The sequence below is a fragment of the Schistocerca cancellata genome, chromosome 6, assembly GCF_023864275.1.
Source record: "Schistocerca cancellata isolate TAMUIC-IGC-003103 chromosome 6, iqSchCanc2.1, whole genome shotgun sequence".
NCBI classification, from domain to species: domain Eukaryota; kingdom Metazoa; phylum Arthropoda; class Insecta; order Orthoptera; family Acrididae; genus Schistocerca; species Schistocerca cancellata.
Window position 1 is genome coordinate 646883564 of NC_064631.1, and position 22477 is coordinate 646906040.

Genomic DNA, 22477 nt, shown 5'->3' on the forward strand with positions numbered 1-22477 from the left:
TGGAAGTTCTAATTTGGATTTACTGGAATCTGTGTTCGGTAATCAGCAAGATGATGGGATCGCCACTCTGGATCACATCGCATCGGCCCACACCAGCAGCAGTTAGCAGACACTTTGAGTCGTCTGCAGCCATCTCATTTGCAGTCACGGTAAGCACGCATCTGAAATTCACAATTTCGACTTCAGAGGTCACGATTTAATGAAGGGAGAGGAGTTCCTTTGCCTATTTTTTCACTTTCAGTTTTCATAACTTGATCTACGTGCTTCACGCACTGGCGTGTATGTTCTCTGCAATCTAAGTCCTGTTTCCAAAGGGGAACTTTTTCTGTAACCAGTCAGGTGTCGTTTCGGTATTTAGTTAATTCATTGGAGTTCGACATTCTGGTAATAATTCTTTTTCTTTCTTCCTGTATTTGTTGATCTGTTGTGTGCTCTGTTCATTTAATAGTGAACAGTGACAGTTTAAGTGGTTGTAACATTCTGAAAGGACATGTAATGTAACGAACTGTGAGATGGGATTAAAAAATAACATCAAGAGCGGAGGAGAGGAAAATAGGGGACGGCCCTTCGCTTTGCAGAAGGCCACTACAGTTTGGCGGCCGGTGACAGGTGGTGTGACGCAGGCGCAGTAGCGGCCACCAGCAGAACACACGGGGCGAGCATCCGGGATCCCGTGCAGCAGTTGCCGGCCCACTCAGTAAGCAACGGCGAAAAACAAAGTCCTGGTTTGGAATGCGGGGTAGCCCACAGTCCATAAGACCATTAACACAATCATACAATAAAATGGTAAGGTCGTCTGCTCTCCCATAAAAAACACAGAAGAATGGCTGAGCCAAAAGACAAATGTGCAAAGAGAAACATACACTGCAAGAGTCACGCAGCACATGCAGACTGCAAGTAACAGTCAGACTTAATTTTAATTTTTCTACTAAAAGATTACACTAAAGTTCAATTTGCAAGTAAAATGAATGATAAAAAGAAAGTTAATCTCTTGGGAAATAGGGAAGTACGTTCCTCTGCCAGTAGAATTAAATCCTGGGCACGAAATTTCGAGAAATATTGAGGAAAAAATTTCGTTAGACAGAGTGGGTGAATCGTCGGAAATAAATACATCACAAATTCATGACGCTGGGCTTATAACATAAAATGTTTCAAAAATGTCAAATGGAAATGTGTCAAATCAGGCGTATCTCAACACGTACCTATTGTTGAAATGCATTCCAATCAAGGATGTCAACTCGTCATACTGCATCGACAGATACTATGGCGGTTGACAATAAGTATGATGTATCAAATGGAAGCACAGTGAACTTAAATGTTGCTGGTAGTGATGATCTCATGAGGTTTCTCAGGGAATTTCAGAAAGCAACCCTTAAAGCAATTAATGTATAAGTTAAAGAGAATAAGGTAACTGTTATGTAGATTAAAAGTGAGATAAATCGAAAATTATATAAAACCGATACCAAAATTAATCACATGAATCACGAGATTCACCCAGAAAAAACTTAGTTAAGAGAAGCAAACGGCAGTATTACAAATAATATTAAAAGAACTAGTAAAAAGTAAACAAACACTGGAAGCTTACGAATTTCTACTCTTGCTCATAAATTAAGAATAATTGCAGAATGTGGTGCCACGTAATGTGGAACTACACAAAACTGGCGTTAATAGCATAGGCACATAGGGAACACACACGAAACAGATCTGTAAGTCCACGATATTGGTGATAAGTGGAGAAAACCATCCCGAAACACATGTGCTACAAAACGCCACTGTTTTCTGTGCATGTACCTCGACATCGATATGGGATATGATCACCATGCACACGTACACAGGCCACACAATGTGTTGGCATACTCTGGATCAGGTGGTCGAGCAGCTGCTGGGGTATAGCCTCCCATTCTTACACCAGTGCCTGTCGGAGATCATGAACTGTCGTAGGGGTCTGAAGACGTGCGGCGATATGTCGACCGAGAGCATCTGGGACGTGGTAGATGGGGTTTAGTTCTGGAAAACAGGCAGGCCACTCCATTCGCCTGACATCTTCTGTTTCAAGGTATTCCTCCACGATGGCAGCTCGGTGGGGCCGTGCGTTATCATCCATCAGGAGGAAGGTGGGACCCACTGCACGCCTGAAAAGGTGGTCATACTGGTGCAAAATGACGTCTCGATACACCTGACCTGATATAGTTCCACTGTCAAAGACATGCAGGGGTGTACGTGCACCAATCATAATCCCACCTCCCACCATCGAACCACGACCTCCATACAGGTCTCTTTCAAGGACATTAAGCAGTTGGTATCTGGTTCCTGGTTCACGCCAGATGAAAAACCGTTCACTGTTCAGACTATACCTAGACTCGTTCTTGTGCATAACCTGGGGCCACTGTTCCAATGAAAATGCACTGTGTTCTTGACACCAGGGCTTACGGGCTCTCCTGCGACCAGGGGTCAGTGGAATGCACCTTGCAGGTCTCCGGACGAACAAACCATGTCTGTTCAGTCGTCTGTAGACTGTGTGTCTGGAGACAACTGTTCCAGTGGGTGTGGTAAGGTCCCGAGCAAGGCTGCCTGCTGTACTCCCTGGCAGTCTGCGGGCGCCGATGGTAAGATATCGGTCTTCTTGTGGTGTTGTACACTGTGGACGTCCCCTAATGTAGCACCTGGGAACTTTTCCTGTCTGCTGGAATCGTTGCCATAATCGTGAGATCACACTTTGCGGCACACGGAGGGCCCATTCTACGACCTGCTCCAGACGCCCTAATATTCTACCCCTCTTAACGGCATCAATAAGTGTTTTTTGAGCCATTTTCAACACACAGTCAACATTAGCACGTCTGAAAACGTCTGCACACTTACTCGTTGCACCGTACTCTGACATGCACCAACACACCTCTGCGTATGTGGACTGCTGCCAGCGCCACCGTGCGACGACCGCAGGTCAAATGCACCGCATGGTCATAGCCTGAGGTGATTTAAACCCGCAAACCACACACCAGAGCATTGTTTCACCATGTATGAACATTATCCTTGATTTATGAGCATAAGTGTAGAATAACACGTTTAGAAAATGATGTTGTACAATTAGTAAGTAATCTACAGGGAAATATGAAGAGCCGTGAACTATTTCACAAGAAAATTCAGAAACAGCATAAAGACGATGTTAAGAAGGCTCACCTCGATTTCCAGCGCGTCATAAAGTGAGAAAGTTTAAGAATTCATGTAGCAATAATGCAAGTGTACTTTACTCACTACTGGAAGGGGCTCGTAAAAGAATAGAAAAATGCTCAGACGAAGAACAACAGGCAGTGACGCAATACGCTAATCTGCTGGAATGTAAAATCAAGCAGAGGCCTGAATCGTGGTGTGATCAGGAAAAATCAAAAGATAAAACCAAGAATTATGTTACGTCTGACGATCAGTTCCTGCGGGCATGGAAGTTTCCCAGTTTCTACACAAGGGGCTGTATACAGCCAGTGGCATTCGAACTAGAATTTGAAGGGAGCTTTCCAGAAAAGTGGGATGACAAGAAAAAGACTGAGTGCGTAATTAGTAGAGTGGAAGGAGACGTATTGCCTTGGGAAATGCGAACAGGGTCGCAATGTGAAATCTTTGAAAAATTTATTATAGCTTTGTGAACCAGTATTGGTCGAGCAGCGCACAGAATTCAGTGATAAGAGACGTACTCGTATTTGAAGATCGCAATTTTAACAGCGGTGGTTGTAAAAGTTATGAAGTGTTTTTCCAAGTTTATTTAGAAAAGAAATTGTATTAGACTATCCTCTTAAGGATTCGAACCTGATCCAAATTATAAAGATTAATTTACCAGGAAAAATTTAGGAGAAACGAACTGGAGTATCAAATTCTGATGTCAATGCAACTGTGCAGGCATTTGACCAACTACAATCGTTAGCAAATAATAATAAAAGTTTAGAAGAATGGCGTAGGAATAGATGGAGTGATACAGACTGAACGATGCACCAAGAAGTGTGGAACAGTCACCAGGATTTATCATGACGTCAGCACATATAGACACGCTATGAGAGTGAGAAGGAGGGTGCAATATGACGCACAGGTTCTGAGTCACTATTATAATAATGTAGGCCCGAGTAATTACTATAACAACCCTCCTAGATGAAGAAGGTGCAGACGAAACAAGGGAAGAGGAAACTATCATGTGGAATGGAGATATTTCCATAACAATGATAATGGACGCTATGAACAAGAGTCGTCACCCCAAGGATACCCACAGGACGTTCAGATGAGATTGAATCTCGAACGGAAGTAAATAAGGGACCACACCATTTTGCCGCAATGAATAGTACCGCGACGACTCAGGATAACAAATAATGAGGAACATGAAGAAGGAACATACTTAAAGAAGAGAAGCGTAGCTATTGTCACAAAAACGAGGTAATTAATGTATATAAGGACAACCTACAAACGGTAAGCATAGGTGAGAAGATAAATCAACACCGTCAGCTGAGAGGCTAGAGAATGAAAACAAAATAATAGATTAGTGGAATGATGTCTTGCACAACAGAGTAGTACAAGAACAGCAATCCACAGAATGTGATCTGTTTGGCAATTCAAGGGTAGATTCCTGGAAAGATGAATCTTTAAATTTAATTACACTGGAAATGATTACAACAACAACAATAAAGGCGAGAATACAGAAAATGTACGTAAGAAACAGGAGGTAAGTTCAAATTATGATAACATGAAGTCTGACGACGACAGTATAGATGTATTTTTCCAAGTATTTTATGAAATAGAGTATGAGTAAAGAAAGACGGCGATATTAGTGAAAAGTATCAACATTCAGACATTGTCGTATCGGAGAAACACCAGTCCAAGTGCCAGAGGAAGTCAATACGGCGAAAATAGCGGCGAAAGCCATGAGGCCAGTGGTCGAAAGAAAAATACCTCAAAGGCCTCACAGACTTTTGGTGAGTATGTAACTAGCGTTTACAGGGCCTGGAGCTACAATAGTGCTGTTTCGTGATTTCGTTTTCTGCTTTATTTCTACTCGTCTGCTGTCTACAAACCCGTCAACTATACTTTTTAACTGTCAACTGGAAGGTGAATGGTGACATTCGTATACCTACACTAAAAAACATAGTAAAGACACTGTAGAGTCTTTACAAGGTTCTTAAAACTGTTGAAACAAAATGAAAAAAACATCCAAAGGTGTGGAAAACACAAACACAAGTAATACATAAAAAACAAAACCAACATATCATGAGTGTAAAGGGTAATGAAAATATCATATAGTTGGATGACAAAAACATAAAACATTATGGATAAACACTGATAAACAGATTATTATGGTGCTAAGCACACAACAATATATGACTGGTACAACTATAAGGCATGAGCCAGCAGGCAAGTAAAGGATCTTATGAAAGAAAAAATTGATTATTACATAATTAACAAAGATAGCTTTTGATAGGAAACCAGCTGCAGTAGGTAGCTCACATACAAGAGAAAATACTGAGGGATTAAAATGGTAGGTAATCTGTTTTGGGCCACAGCAGTTTAAAAACTATTGTAGTGCAGCAACTCGTCGTGACATGGTCTCAGCAATTCTTTGGCAGTCCACTGCAGAAGTCACTTCCCGTTGCGTATACATTTTTCCCCTCTTTGTGTTTATAACACATTTTGAGACTTTGTTATAGGTGAAAGTTAAGTATTTTTCTGCAATATTAGTTATTATTTACATGTAAGAGCAAGCTTTCTCAGTAATGAGTACCATCGAGTTCGTGATTTCCGTATGTCTAAAAAATGGACCATTAAATTGCTTGAGATGAAAATTCTATGCGTGAAACAACTGACAGTGACATTTATATACTTTTCTTATATTTATAATTCACCATTTGTTTCGGAACACGCAACGATTTCCGGGTGTGTGGTTAAACAGGACTCTAAGAGCACAACTTAAATTACTGTGAGTTAAAGCAGCAGCAATTATCTTTCTACTCTTGCTGTGATCGGATCCTTAACAACAGTTGTCAAAGATGAAAGGTCCTCGCTATTATATTTTTATACTATACCACCATAGATGAAACATTTTGATTCACCAATTGTTCATTATAAACATGACGAATTTTTTAACTTGCAAGATGCTCTCGAAAGGTGTGTTTTAAATTTGGTTTTTAAGACCCATATCACTGATGTTGATATAGGTAACTAGGGTACTTCATAATTTGGATCTCCAGAAGCGAATTACATCTAGATTGTGTGCGTCTTCTTATACTTTAACACTCTTTCAAACAATTTTTTGGGTGCTTTTATAGAAGTATTTGTGCAATGTGGTACTACACACCACTCCTAACTCATATTGTGAGACGTAAAATCAAAAAGAAAATGTCAGTGTGATTGAGAACAAAATGACATATTATGGCATTCATGACAATTTTCAGAACACAGTCGAATACTGTATCGTTATTACGATAGCATGAAAACATGTGGCCAGCGTAATCTGAGCAGTATTAAGTACTTCAAAAATGGTTCAAACGGCTCTGAGCACTATGGGACTTAGCATCTATGGTAATCAGTCCCCTAGAACTTAGAACTACTTAAACCTAACTAACCTAAGGACAGCACACAACACCCAGTCATCACGAGGCAGAGAAAATCCCTGACCCCGCCGGGAATCGAACCCGGGAACCCGGGCGTGGGATGCGAGAACGCTACCGCACGACCACGAGCTGCGGACTAAGTACTCTAAATACACTTTTCGGTACTGTGAAGAATGGCATGCCTGGGTCAGCTGCTAGCCGCTTTGGGTTCGTTCTGCTTTGCACGCTGCAGTGTGCATGCATGGATCTACAGCTGCTTGCTTTTGATTGGTTGGCGCTTCGAGAACTGAGAACAGCCCCTTGGTTCGCCAGAACCGTGCAGCACCGCTTTCGAAATGCTTATAAAATAACATGGAGGTTGAAACACACCCTTAGTTAACCACCGTTATTGACTAGTTGTTCATAGCCTAACAGTATAGAACAGTTCGACCGCATGCAACTGATAAAGGCTGATCGGTTAATATATCCATGGGAGTTGTTTCGTATCAAATCCAGCAAAGCTAATTAAGAAGTCAGGTAGCAATAATCGGTACATAGTTTTTTGTTGATGTTCTTTATCTCTTTTCTATACAGCAGGAATGAGGCCGTTACTTCCTTTGCCTGACAAAGACGGTTAACGCATTACAGATCGCCTATTTATATCGTCACACGCCAGTATTCTTCATGTGGCACTGAATGCACAATCCTCACTACAATCCAAATTGTGGGTGCCCAGATCGGTTGTCGTGTAATCACGGTGCACAAACGAACACTTAAACCACACAAATAACTCAATTAATGGCATTTACGTATTTGCTAGAGGTGAGGCCCACCGCGTTGGGTGACACACTCTGCTGTTAAACAACTGTAATCGCGGTCGGCCGTCCTGCCGAAAATCCGCCCTACTCGCTCAGCAATGAACGACTTACTTGCTCAGACTCTCAACACACACTACTTGGTGCACGGGCGCTCGACTATCGATAGTACTTACTATGACCTGCGTGAGGCAGAGATATATTGTTCTCAATACATAAGGGGCGGTTGACCCCTGATAGGACACTCGGTTCGCTTACATAACGATCCGATCGTCAGATTGGTCGAAAGGTACAGAATAGGGCCCCAAGGGCATTTTGGAAGCGATGTCGCATGGTTCTAATGAACCGAGGCGCTGTTGTCAGTTTTTCAAGCGCCAGTCATTCAAAAGGAAGTGGCCATACATCTGTTCATGCGTACTGCAGTGCGTACAGCACCACATATGCGACGCCGTGCATTGCTGTGCGCTCTCCGCAATTAAAGACTAACAGAACTCAGCAGTTGAGAATGTAGATTGTATGCTTAATTATGAAACTAAATTCATTCTTTTTCTTTTCTTAATTTTTGTGAATAAATAAAATTGCTGGAAGTGAAGTATTAACTTTCAATAAGCTTTTTTGAGTCACAATTAGTTATAGGCAATTTTGGTACACTTAAACTAGCTAGTACGATTTTTGACCGCTTCAGAGTTCATCTGGACCAATGAAGTATTTGTGAGGGTGATGTTTATGAGCCATCCACGCCACTGTGCTCTTGGACCGCCAGTAGTTTTAAGAAGGTTAGGGGCCCATTATGGGAACTGGGGCTTAACCTATGGCTGACTGATCCCACTGCATAGGAGAAACAATGATAGCCCATTACTACTATCAACAGCACATATTAGGCACAACAACTATGCACAACGTGTAATAATATTCGGAAGATAACATCGCCAAAAGCTCAACTAAGCATTTGTGTTAAAGTGTTGTCATGGAGACAAGTTTTTAGAAGTTCGCCACAAGACAATATGCGGTGCCACGTTATTGACGACGATCCATGGCGACAGAAAAGAAGACCCAAGCAGAGCAATGACATCATGGAGGTACCCGAGAACGAATTATTCACAAGATAAGGAGGAAATAATCAACAGCTGTATGACAACAGGGATGAGTATAAACAACGCAGAAAATTCTTTTTTCCAAAATTTATCTGTGCTTTCAGTGTTTGGCTAAAATGGTTCAAATGGCTGTGAGCACTATGCGACTTAACTTCTGAGGTCATCAGTCGCTTAGAACGTAGAACTAATTAAACCTAACTAACCTAAGGACCTCACACACATCATGCCCGAGGCAGGATTCGAACCTGCGACCGTAGCGGTAGCCCGGTTCCAGACTATAGCGCCTAGAACCGCATGGCCACTCCGTCCTAATTTCAGTGTTTATGGGTGAAGATACTGAGTGATATCGTTGTATATACTAACAATTTTTTCAGGTAATTATAGGTGTCACCACTGTACCATTTCAGTTTAGTTATTGTCATAGGTATTCGAATTTATTCAACTTTTGTTCCATATGCAGACGAGAACGTGTAGATATGTCATTGAAGGACAAAGTTGCTGAAGGCGATAGTAGTAGTGGAAGAAAATTATGTATAATCGAGGTTAGCCAGCCAGTGTAGTGCAAGAGCTGAAGCAAATAAATGAGGTGACATGTTTAAGTCAGCTACACAGTATTCTACTGACCGTGTGGATGCGTATACATATGAGTGGATGAGAATCATTTCTTTTCAAGATATACTATTTTTCTTATTTTTTTTATCTTTGTTTGCTTAAACTGCAAAGATACTTCCTCCTCATTACGTTGTATTTGTAAATGCTGTCATGTTCTTTTTAATTAATAGTTTGCAGTAAAGATCCAAGTCAGATTAATTAATGACAGCACTCAATGGTGACGACAAACACTTTGCTTGCTCACGAACTTAATTTCCTTCTAACTTTAACTTTTGTTTAGCTGTTGTTTTCCTATAAGTAAGAGAGTATACCATTGAGGTTGTAAAGTTCGGAACAGTAATTATAAAAGTGATTTTGTTTAATTTTCTTGCTTGTTCAAATCATGGTAGGATGATTGGTGCAAAGTATGTACGTTATGTTTTTATAAGATATCAGTGGCATGATGGATAATTAATTTTTATAAGTGTGCACAGATAAAGGATGGTGTCACGAGTACTGGCACTCATGTATGAGCATGGTGTCACGACGGGAGGCGGGGCACCTGCTGTGGCGAATGGAGGATCAGCGTGTCTTCATCAGGGCATCGACTGCCCTAGTTTCAGAAGTGGCTAGGCCTTACAGCTCAGGCTCTGGTAGCAGAATGGGCGGTGTGTGCCCTCACTATGGGTATCATACGCCTACATAATGAGAACGACCCATACGATACCGATGCATGCGGCCAACTACAGTGAATGAACACGGGGCAGGTTCATGGATCTATTAGCAGGACATCTAACTGCAGCTGTTCAGTACTCCTGATGATTCCACAACAGGCCTCAAACCCCACAGTAATGGGTCAGCTGAAGTTGGCATGCCACACCAAATAAGAATTCTTTTTCTCTCATGCCCAAGAAGAATAGATGTCTGGGTGTTATAGTTAATGTCACGAATCGTGTCCCATCTGACGTTCCCAGTCGCTCGGATGATCCCACAAACAGTGACCAGAACGTTCGCCATAACAGCGAAATCAATGAAGTGTGTGCTTGCACTGCTAGTACAGTCAATAAATCATGTGCATGTCTTCAAACGCATCTATGTAAGTTTCAAGGATCAGTTCTAACGCCAATTTCAGGCTATTCTTGGACCACGGTTGGAAATGTATACAAAATTTCGAGGCATTACAAGTTTTTCTTCTTTGTAATTGTCTTGGTGCTGTTCCACAAACCGTTTTCACAGCAATCATGTGATAAAGTTTGGAACTCACTGTGAGGCATTAGAAGTTTGTTTGTTCTTTTTAGTTATTTCATGCTGTCCCATCAAACGATTTTCAAAGGACTTATATCCTAAATTTTTTCTCTGTAAATGTTTGATTTATCCTAATCAAAAACCATTCTCACTAATATGTTTCCTATATTCTGAAAGTCACAAACCAAAAAGAATCCACACAATCCAACCACCAGAGCAGTTCAGAGCCTAATGTGCTGATGCAACTACAACTGTTCAAATTAAATGTTTAAGTGAATGCTCGCCATAATTTGATGATAATGATCGTCAAACGCCACGCTATATAATGGTAGAATATCTGTCCCACGATGGCACGTGAAAATACGACATACGCAAACTGAAGATACATAGATAATTAAAGTCATCCCAGAATTAACACTTCACTCGAAAACGATTTCATTGTTACATGTATCCCTAGTAACTTATTACGGCATCCAAGGCTGTTTATAGCAATGATACCGACGCGACGCGATTCCTGGCACAGGTGGTGCGCTAATCAGCATCTGGAGAGAACTGAGGCCTTCCTTTCTCGCGCACCGTTCTTATATATAAAGCTGCGGTGCGGACGGCTAAGGGAACGCCTGATCAAATCCTCTCTCCGGACTAGCCACTGGGCAAGTAATGCACCACTTTAAGTTATTGAATAAAACATTGCTTCCTTTGCTGATGGCCGATGAAGCTCTCAATTTACATATGCAATCAGCACACAGGTAAGTAATCGTAATAAAAGTCTGACGTGGCTAAGTCAAATATTTTGGGCGAGAGAAATAATTTACTTACACTACATGCAGTAGACGAGCTCTGAACTTGCCCTTCGGAGATACGCTATCGCTATAGTTTTATAGTTATTCAGTTGAAACTTCTCACATCTTTATGATTATAGCGGATCTCCCTTCTACTTAAATTTAAACATCTCAGCCTTATTTATTCGCCTACTTAATCTATCTTGCTTCCTTAATTTCTAAGACAAAAACCAGAAAATCATGCATTTCAACTAAAATTTTAATTTGTGAGATCCAGAATACTGTTTCTACTAAATTATTATGGAAAAAGGAATCTAAATGTGAATTTTTAAGTTTCTAGCTCTTTTCTGTTGCGCCAATGATTTTTACATAAAAACGTCCAAATTTCGAAAATGGTTAAAGTTATTGAACTGATATTCAACACATATTGATTTAATATTACTCCTGACATGCTATAAACGTTTCAGGTTATTTACTTGATTTTTAAAGTATTGGGCAACATTTATGATGTCAGAGCTACTTACAGCGGACTGGCTGGCACACAATGGAAAGACTGATATGAATTTTATATGGCTTGAGTAGGCTGCTTCCCTACAGCCTCTTTATCTCCGAATAACTTCTGCGTCCTATGTCCTTCTGAACATGCTTACTGTTTTCATCTCTTGGTCTCACTTTACCGTTTTTACCCTGCAAGGGGTACCCGTGTGGTCAGAGGCACCTTGCCACGGTTCGCACGGCTTCCCCCCGTCAGAGGTTCAAGTCCTCCCTCGGTGTGTGTGTGTGTGTGTGTGTGTGTGTGTGTGTGTGTGTGTGTGTGTGTTGTCCTTATCGTAAGTTACTTTAAGTTAGATTAAGTAGTGCGTAAACCTATTGACCAATGACCTCCAGTTTAGTCCCATAGGAAATTACCACCTTCCTACCTAGAGTTTTACCCCCACGCTTCCCTCCAGTAATAAATTGGTGATCCCTTGATGTCTCAGAATTTGTCCTACCAACCGATCCCTGCTTTTATTCAGACTGTGTGACAATTTTTTTTTCTTCCAGTTCTATGCAGTATCAACTTAGTTACGTCACACCCATCTGATCTTCACAATTCTTCTGCAACACCATATTTAAAAAGCTTCTATTCTTGTGTCTAAACTGTTTATTATCCATGTTTCACTTCCATACAAGGCTATACTACATATAAATAATTTCAGAATAGACTTCCTGACACTTTAATCTATAATCGATATTATCAAATTCCTCTTCTTCAGAAACGACTGTCTTGCCATTGCCAGCCTATATTTTATATCCTCTCTACTTCGACCATCATCAGCTGTTTTTCTGTCCAAATAGCAAAACCCATCTACTACTTTAAGTGCCTCATTTCCTAATCAAACTCCCTCAGCATCACCTGATATAGTTTGACTACATGCCATTATCCCTGTTTTGCTTTTGTTCATCTTATATCCTCCATTCAAGGCACTGTCCATTCCGTTTAAGTCCTCTTCCAAGACCTTTTCTTTCTCTGACAGACTTACAATGTCATCAGAAAACCTGGAAGTTTTCACTTCTTCTCCATGGATTTTAATTTCTACTCAAATTTTTCTTTTGTTTCCTCTACTGCTTGTTTAGTAAACACATTGTATAACATGGGGGTTAGGGTACAACCCTGTCTCACTCCTTTCTCGAACACTGCTTCCCATTCATACCCCTCGACTCTTCTAACCTTCTGTGGAAACTATAAACAGCATTTCTCTTTCTGTATTTTACCCCTGCCACCTTTAGAATTTGAAATACAGTTTTGTAGTCAACACTGTCAAAACTTATTCTAATTGTACAAATGCTATAAACTTAAGTTTGCTTTCCTTAACCTATCTTCTACGACAAGTTGTGGGGTCAATACACTGCTCTCTCGTATAAACCGTCTATATATTTCTGTCACCTTTCTGCTTTCCCTTCTTTGCATAGGACTGTTTTTCCATCTGAGCTCTTGATATTGATACAGGTGGTTCGTTTTTCTACAAATGACTCTCTAATTTCCATATATATATATATATATATATATATATATATATATATATATATATATATATATATATATATATATACCTTTGTGTATTGTTTTATGTTTTATATAATAAAACAATACCCAAAATTGCAAGTGTCAGATTCCATTTATAGATGTACGTTACATGTGTTCACGAGCAAATATTACGTATGAAATTACAATGAAATCCAGACAGACACCTTCTTCATACATTACGTATAGTGACACATGTCACACCGTGTGTCTATGCTCGCTAATTGTAAATGTGCTAAGATTCACATCTCTCACAATTTTTGAATGTTACTTAAGTTTTCTGAAGTTTTATAATTTTCTTTCTTAACGTGCACATCAATGGTTGAGTGTGTTATTTAATCATAGTGCTCATATTTTGTTTTACACGATGTGCCCATGTTACTTACCAATACCTCTTCACTCAGTGACACTGTTTATAGGTCGTAAGATTTGTATGTAAGTAGTGTATTTGATTACTTTTGTGTGTTTCATCTTTTATGTGAGAAATTTTTGATGTTATATGGACACTCCTCTTAGTTGATAGTCATTGGGATAAATACGTGATAATCTGAGGCAATTTCCATGTTTCGTTTGTATCATTTTTGCATAAGGCTTTAGAGATTCTGTGGAAGGAAATTATGTAATTTGAATGAATAGGAAATTTCGAGGAAACGCAGCCGTGTGGAGTGGCCGCGCGGTCAGAGGCGCCATATCACGGATTGCGCGGCTCCTCCCTCCGGAGGTTCGAGTCTTCCCTCGGGCATGGATGGGTGTGGGTGTGTTGTTCTTATCATAAGTTAGTTTAAGTAGACTTTAAGTCTAGGAACCTATTATCTCAGCAGTTTGGTCCCTTAGGAATTAACACACATTGGAACATTTGAGGAAACGCAACAGCTACTCTATGTTTCATCCCTTTTCTTGTTTCTTTTGCCTTTTTAATTCCTTTTTCTCTTTTCTACTCTTTTCTCATTGATTGTTAGGTTGAAAGAAATTGGTTGGGAAATGTCTCACCACGTTTCTCGGTGAAACTCGCTCTGGCAACAATGTCTAATCGCAGTACGTGGTAATGTGAGGTGATAGCTTGTCTCAGGCTTTCTCCTGGCATTTAGAGCTGTTTGCGTACTAAATCTCTATCAAATAGCCCCTTGCTTTCTTTACTTTTCGATTCGTTTATTATTTGTCGAATTCTCACTTATTTGTGCGCAGATTACAAAAGTGGTTAGGGCATAGCTTGTAAAATATTAATAACTTACCGCTCTGTTCCTATCTAACAAAAAATTCTTGTACTAGTTTATCTCTTTAATCTATCATGTCTCGGTCAAGGAAACTCCTCTTGGGTGGGGTCAGAAACAGGTGGAACGTTTCGCAAGCTCTTGAGGCCCTGGCTGTCACCACAGTGCAAATTTCACGTTAGCAGAATGCGTGGTCAGGTGGGCAATCCTATCAAGGATTAACTTGCAACGACCTCGAACAGTGGTGGTGGCCAGGTCAACTGGCGTCCTCTATATCAGAACGGGAAACGAGTTGTGGAAGCAGTAAGAACTTTTTCAGTTGGCAGTTCTTTTTTTTTGGGAGGGGGGAGGGGCTAGGCTACCCACTTGCCGTCATCCTGCTGTGGTTTGGTCTCCATATACCGTTTCCACAAGGATTTTATTTTGGGTCATCAGTCTTCTGACTGGTTTGATGCAACCCGCCACGAATTCCTCTCCTTTGCTAACCTCTTCATCTCAGAGTAGCACTTGCAACCTACATCTTCTATTATTTGCGGGATGTATTCCAGTCTCTGTATTCCTCTAGAGATTTTGCCTTCTAAAGCTTCCTCTAGTACCATGAAGTCATTCCCTCATGTCCTAACCGATGTCCTATCATCCTGTCCCTTCTCTCCGATTCTGCACATAACCTCCTTATTCCTTACCGTATCAGTCCACCTAATTCTCAGCATTAGTCTGTAGTACCACATCTCAAAGGCTTCGATTCTCTTCTATTCCGGTTTTCCCACAGTCCATCGTTTCACTACCACAGAATGTTGTACTCAAGATGTACATTCTCAGAAAGTTATTCCTCGAATTAGGGCCGATTTTTTATATTAGTAGACTTCTCCTGGCCATGAATTCCCTTTTTGCTATTGCTAGTCCGCTTTTGATGTCCTCTTTGCTCCGTCTGTCACTCTTTATTTTACTGTCTAGGTAGCAGAATCCCTCAACTTCATCTACTTCGTGACCATCGATCCCGATATTAAATGTCTCGCTGTTCTCATTTCCACTATTTCTCATTACCTCCGTCTCTCTTCGATTTACTCTCAGTCCATACTGTGTACTTATTAGACTTTTCATTTCATTCGGCAAATCATGTAATTCTTCTTTACTTTCACTCAGGATAACAATGTCATCAGCGAATCGTACCATTGATATCATTTGACCTTGAATTTTAATTCCACTCATGAACCTTTCTTTTATTTCCATCATTGCTTCCTCGATGTACAGATTGAACAGTAGGGGCGAAAGACTGCATCCTTGTCTTACACCCTTTTAACACGAGCACTTCGTTTTTGGTCGCTCACTCTTATTATTCCGTCTTGGTTGCTGTACGTACTGTAGATGACACATCTCTCCCTACAGCGTGCCCCTGATTTTCTCAGAATTACGAACATCTTGCACCATTTTACATTGTCGGACGCTTTTTGCAGGTCCACAAATCCTATGAATGTGTCTTGATTTTTCTTTAGCCTTGCTTTCATTATTAACCCCAACGTCAGGATTGCCTCTCTCGTGCCTTTACCTTTACTAAAGCCAAACTGATCGTCATCTAGGGCATCCTTAATTTTTTTACATTTTTCTCCATATTTTTCTCGTCAGCAACATGTATGCATGAGCTGTGAACTTGTTTGTACGAAAATTCTTGTCATCTCTTGCCGTCTTTGGAATTGTGTGGATGGTGTTTTTCCGAAAGTCAGATAATATGTCGCCAAACTCATACATTCTACACACTAACGCGAATAGTCGTTTTGTTGCCACTTAACCCAACGATTTTAGAAATACTGATGGAATGTTATCTATCCGTTCGGCTTTATTTGATCTTAAGCCCTCCAAAGCTCCTTTAACTTCTGATTCTAATACTGGATCCTCTATCTCTTCTACATCAACTCAGGTTCCTTCTTCTATCACGTCAGACAAATCTTCCCCCTCATAGAGAATTTCAATGTATTCTTTCCACCTATCCGCTCTCTCGTCTGCATTTAACAGTAGAATTCCCATTGCACTCTTAATGTTACCACCCTTGCTTTTAATGTCATCGAAAGTTGGTTTGACTTTCCTGTATGCTGCGTCATTTCCACTGACTATCATACCTTTTTCGATTTCTTCATATTTTTCCTGCAGCCATTTCGTCTTAGCTTCCCTGCACTTCCTAATTATTTCATTCCTCATCGACTTGTATTTCTGTACTCCTGAGTCTCCCGGAACATTTTTGTACTTCCTCCTTTCATCGATTAATTGAAGTATCTATTCTGTTACCCATGGTTTCTTCGCAGTTTCCTTCTTTATACCTATCTTTTCCTTCCCAGCTTCTGTTATAGTCCTTTTTAGGGATGTCCATTCCTCTTCAACTGTACTGCCTACTGAGCTATTTGCTATTGCTATATCTATAGCCTTAGAGAACTTCAAACAGATCTCATCATTCCTTAGTGATTCCGTATCTCAGTTCTTTGCGTATTGACTCTTCCTGACTAATGTCTACTTCAGCCTAGTCTTAATCACTACTATGTAGTGATCTGAGTCTATATCTGCTCCTGGGTACGCCTTACAACCCAGTATCTGATTTTGGAATCTCTGTCTGACCATGATGTAATCTAACTGAAATCTTACCGTATCCCCCGGCTTTTTCCATCTATACCTCCTTCTCTTGTGATTCCTGAACAGAATATTCGCTATTACTAGCTGAAGTTTATTACAGAACTGAATTAATGTTTTTCCTCTCTCATTCCTTGTCACAATCCGATATTCTCCTGTAACCTTTCCTTCTACTCCTTCTCCTACAACTGCATTCCAGTCCACTATGTCTATTAGATTTTCATCTCCCTTTAATACTGTATTACCCTTTGAATATCCTCATACACTTACTCTATCTATTCATCTTCAGCTTGCAACGTCGGCATGTATATCTGAAATATCGTTGTCGGTGTTGGTTTGTTGTCGATTCTGATAGGAATAATCCTATCACTGGACTGTTCACAGTAACACAATCTCTCTGCCCTACCTTCCCATTCATAACGAATTACTCCCGTTATACCATTTTCTGCTTCTGTTTATATTACCCTGTACTCATATGACCAGAAATCCTTGTCTTCTTTCCACGTCACTTCATTGAGCCCTACTATATCTAGATTGAGCCTTTGCATTTCCGTTTTCGAATTTTCTAGTTTCTCTACCACGTTCAAGCTTCTGACATTCCAAGTCTTGTCTCGTAGAAAGTTATTATTTCGTTGATTATTCAATCGTTTTCTCATGGTAACCTCCCCCTTGGCAGTCCCCTCCCGGAGATCCGAATGGGGCAGCACTCTGGACTCTTTTGCTAAAGGAGAGATCATCACGACACTTTTTCAATTACAGGCCACATATCCTGCGGATACATGTTACGTGTCTTTAATTCAGTGGTTTCCATTGCCCTCTGCATCCTCATGCCGTTGATCTTTGTTGATTCCTCCGCCTTCAGGGGCACCTGTCTGCTGATTTTCTTCCTGTTCCTTCCTTAATATATTGATCTGCTGTGTGATCTCTTTGACTTCGTACCCTTCGTTTTTAAAAAATTATAAAGTATTACAGTAGTGCTTAAAAAGGATATTTCGCGTACTTGATGCATCTGGGCACAATGTCAGTCTTAGATGTCCAGCATCATGCTGGTGGCGAACCTAATAACCATTAAATTTTCTCGTCAATGTTCTATTTTATTCATGTAAAATTCATTGTCAAGTTGTTTGTGATCTCGACATTATTGTGTTTTGAGTGAACAAATTTTTATTTCAATAAAATTTATGTTTACGAGATAAAGCTCTATAATTCAGCCACCATTATACTAAATTATTCAACTGAAATGCCCAGGCGAGACTCCTGACGAATTCAGGATCTTATCAGATGACATTTCCATTGTGTGTACCATACGGTCTTTCAAGAATTCTGTTAACTTCATGGTGGTAATCTATCCTTTTTCTTGATCTGTGGTGATAGAATTAGACCCGGAAGTATAGTTGTTTCCTATGAAACTAATCTTCATTTTACTGTCATAATTACTTCTATCCTTCTGTCTGTTCCCTTATTCATTTGTATTCGTTTTCCTCTTTTCACTCACAGTAATACCCACCATACTTCACTCCTCTGCTCTCTGAGTGACCCTAAAATATTGAATAATTGTCATATTCGTGTAACTTTCTCGTCACCATAAGCCGAATCTGGTTGTAACGCTACAACTCTGGACAAACAGTTCACTTGTCTGGACGCATATAAATGCATTTGTGCGCGACTTCTGACAGAGAGATGGCTCTGAGCATTATGGGACTTAACTTCTGAGGTCATCAGTCCCCCAGAACTTAGAACTACTTAAACCTAACTAACCTAAGGACATCACACACATCCATGCCCGAGGCAGGATTCGAACCAGCGACCGTAGCAGTCGCGCGGCTCCAGACTGTAGCGCCTAGAACCGCTCGGCCACCCCGTCCGGCTGACAGAGAGACCTCGAATGTTCCTTACATACCAATTCTGAATGACTGAACTAGAGTTATCAATTTTATGTTGAGGTTCCGTAGATACCGAATGCAAATTAACTCGTTATTAACAATTTAGAGACAAAGGAGACTTTAATAGATAGATTCCCGACATTTTGAGGAACAGTATTTTGGAATCTGATTTCTGATGCGATAATTTTCACAGTATCTAAATACATTGATTGACAATAAAAGGGAAACACACAGAAAACATGCTTGGAGGTCAATATCACTTTATACATGTATACACCTTTGTCATGATTGTAAATGATTAGAACTGAAACTCTCTGTGACAGCCAGAACGCCCACTAGTGTGTACTAGTGTTGTTCCTGTTTAGTATTGTCACTAGGCCAGGTAGAGCATATACCGGGTGCGAACAGCGTCAGATGTTGAGTAATCACTGTGAAAGACACGGAACTGCCGCATATCCTGTGAGACAGCATTATCAGCACCTGGCATAGTTGTAAAAATGCCTCCCTGCAGGTTTCTTTTGGCTGGCAGGTCAAATCGCACAATGTAAATATTTGTGAGGTATTCGAATGTGACAATGGCAAGATGGTGGACTGTACGGAAGCAGAGGTAGGTATACTCGTCTTCAAGGTTACAGTCAACAAAATCTGGCCAGCACAAAGGAAGATCACTACACTGTGCATCCAGTACAGCTCTGCCTGTCATCGGAGAGCAAGTAATGGACTCCCTGCAACATTTTATTGATCGGAGAAGAACAGCAGTCAGAACAGGGATACACCATTTCATCCGCAGGCTGTCGTTAAAGCAACTCTGACGGCCGCGTTTGGAATCGAGCTATGGCCAGGAAGCGCAATTTCATCTCCTCCGAGGTAGCGCAGTGATACAAAGACAACTGTCTTAAGATATTCGTACCCAGGGTATGGTGTAAAAATCCTTCAGACACGAAACATTGGCTGTTCTTTCCAACTCCCAGAAGGTGGTCCTTGGTGACTGCTCATCCCAGGAGTTGTTCCTATGCCTATGTTTATGAGTTAGGAAGCTCTGTATAGAGTGGCCGCTACAAAGTCAAGAAACGAGCGAGCACAGCTGCCCCAGCCACACTTTTTGGGATCTTCTCTTCCTAGCAATAGTTGCAGCCGGACTCCAATGCGAACTGGCTCTGCTATTGTCACTTGCCACTCAGAGTCTGATTACGATTCGTCCGTTCATTACCCTCAGATTACGATAGTAATATCGCTCGTGTGTAGGCGTCACTGTATTCATTTGGCGTACGGAGCTATGTTGCGCTATTACCATGAGACAACAGGAGCCCTGTCCTAAAATGTCATCACTTTCATCCCAGCTACCGACGTCGACCGATATTTCATGGTTTCAACTCTATCTCTAGCATTTTAGGATTCCCACGTGCATTTACTCTGACCAGCTCATTAGTAGTGAAGGTAACATTTCAGGCATTTTGTAAACGGTGTACTGATTTTTTATTCACTAGCTGGTATCTAGGTCAGTGTCTCCATTGGGAGTCAGTAGTAACAGAAAGTCAGTGAAGGCTGCTCGGTCTAGGCTCTATGCTGTGAATTTTGATAGCCTTCGTGTCACTGTTTAACTTCAGCCTGTTTTGCTGGTGTTAAATGACTACTTTTCTGTCTCGTAATTAATTGCGACACATTGTAAGAAGGGGCGAAGTGATTTCCACTCATGGTCAAGACTGAGTGACATATCAGTAAAGTTCCCTATTACTTTTAAATTTCCCCTCCAACAGAAAAAGCCTGTTACTGTGGCCTGGTAATTATGGGACAAGTTATTTACAGCTTGGAATCGGGTTTTCGGACATGGTGGAGAAGTTACATAATGGCTGATACTAATTGTAAACTTTTCATTTCATGCACATTGGTATCTTAGTTTTAATAGAGTAGCCTTTGTTGATTTAGAAGAGTAGTCCAGGTTGCTTCTACTGTTATCTGTAATCCTTTGGCTGTGCTTACTCTCTTTCAATTGCTCTAAATAGGAAAACTCATCGACTGGTTCTACTTCAGACCTCTTTTCAAGCTGCAATCTTATGGCACATTCTTATGTTCGTCGTCGTTCTCTAGCAACTTTTTCAGGTGCTTTCACTGATAAAAAAAAATCACCGGAACATTTACCCTAAAACTTATCATAAGCATTGATATCAACATTTTATAAATGGTATCGGGGAACAGAACTGAATTTGTGCAGATATCTAGTTTCGTTTATTTTTATCTGGGAACAAACGTGTTACTCTTACTGTGTGTGTCATTGGATAAGAATGTTTCTCCTAATGAGCTACAAGAATAGTAATGACGACAGCAGTGTTGGCAGATGTTCGTGTGTTTGTACTTTTCAGACGTGTAACATAACGAAGTGTCATGTTCTCGTAACGTTATTTTTATACTTGTTGTGCGTGATATAAGCTACTTTTAGGCTCTAGGTACGTGATATTAGTGATGGTTTTCTTTCCAAATATATTGAGCAAGATGGTGTAGTGCTAAGACACTGGAGTTGCGTTCGAGAGGAGCGGGCTTCTGATCTCGGTCCGGCCTTCCCGACTTGGAATTTATTTCCTGTTGTTACCCCAGGTTTCAAAAGTGAATGCTTGGTTAATTCCACTGAAGACGCCATGGCCGACTTCCTGCCCCCATTCTTCGACAACCTGAACCAGTTCTGTGTTTGTTTTATTCATGTAAAAATTACGTCTGTACTGTATCTGATATGTCATCTACTCTTTTTTTGAATGGTCAGAGGACGATTCAACACATAAAGCATTTGAATGTTAGTATCTACGTATCCACTAATGGTGTGGGTCTACACAGAACATAATCTTTTACAAGCTCATGTTTTAGCTGGGACGTATCTGTTAGTAATTTGTCACCAGAATACTATTTCTGAGACCTCACAGAAAAGGATAGCCATCAATACCATCAACAGAAGAAATGGCACTACCCGCTTAAACGGAATTTGTTATCGTGGCCATGAGAGCTAGGGAAATTAAAATGACTCAGGAGGGAGGAATGAATGAACCTTATTAACAGTCATTAATTTAATACAACGAAACAGTCATTCAGACTACACTACCAGTTTCCCATCTGCCGATAGTCACCGAAGTAGTACTGGGAAAGTCCTGAGAAGGGTTATGTCAGCGCAGCCATGTCGGTGGACACAGGCCGGCCGTCCTGTGGCCAACGTAGGACCCAGCGTGGAAGGCATCAGGCGAAACACAGAGTGAAGTCTTGAGACGTGACTTGGAGTGGAGGGGTCAGCGTCCGATATGCAGAACTCGAACGTGGCATGGAGTGAAGCCTCGGATGTGGCTTCACACGAAGAAGTCAGCATCCGGTGTAGAGAACTCGGACGAGACGTGCAGTGGAGAATCTGGTGATGATGATGAATGGTTTGTGGGGCGCTTAAATGCGCGGTTATCAGCGCCTGTACAAAGTCTCAATCTGTACACAGACCAGTCTAGCTACGTTCACGAATGATGATGATATGAAATGATGAGGACAACACAAACATTCAGCCCCAGGCAGAGAAATTCCTCACCCGGCCGTGAATCGAACCCGGGACTCTGTGATCCAGTGGCAACAACGCTAGCCACTAGACCA